The sequence below is a fragment of the Myotis davidii genome, unplaced genomic scaffold, assembly GCF_000327345.1.
Source record: "Myotis davidii unplaced genomic scaffold, ASM32734v1 scaffold701, whole genome shotgun sequence".
NCBI classification, from domain to species: Eukaryota; Metazoa; Chordata; class Mammalia; order Chiroptera; family Vespertilionidae; genus Myotis; species Myotis davidii.
Window position 1 is genome coordinate 576,803 of NW_006291552.1, and position 509 is coordinate 577,311.

Here is a 509-nt window from a genome sequence, read left to right on the forward strand (position 1 = left end):
AGGATGTCCACTTTCACCACTCTTATTCAACACTAGTGCTCCAGTGCATGGATTCGTGCATATTGAAAGGAAATTAATTAGAAGGTGGCCGGTGGGGTGGGACTGGGTGAGATGGGCCGTACACACCCTGGAGCCAATCTCCCGTGGTCCTCTCTGGCCAGCTGCACCTGGGGCGGCACCGCAACTTGAAGGGCTTCTGCAGAGTGAGTGGGGTCCATCCAGCAGGTGGGGTTCCTTGGCCTGGCCTGCAGAGATTAGGCCAAAACCAGCTCTCTATGACATCCTCCAAGAGGTCCCAGATTGTGAGAGGGCAGTTCTTGGGTGATGCACCCCAGAATCGTGCTCCCTCCTCTCTGGTTCCAGGATGTGTCACTGAGAACCACTGCTGCCAAGTCAATCACTGCAGCTTGGCAGCTCCTGCATTGAGCGTCTGCCCCCTGGTGGTCATCGCACATCATAGCTACTGGTCGGACAGTCGCTTAGCCTTTTATATATATATATATATAAAC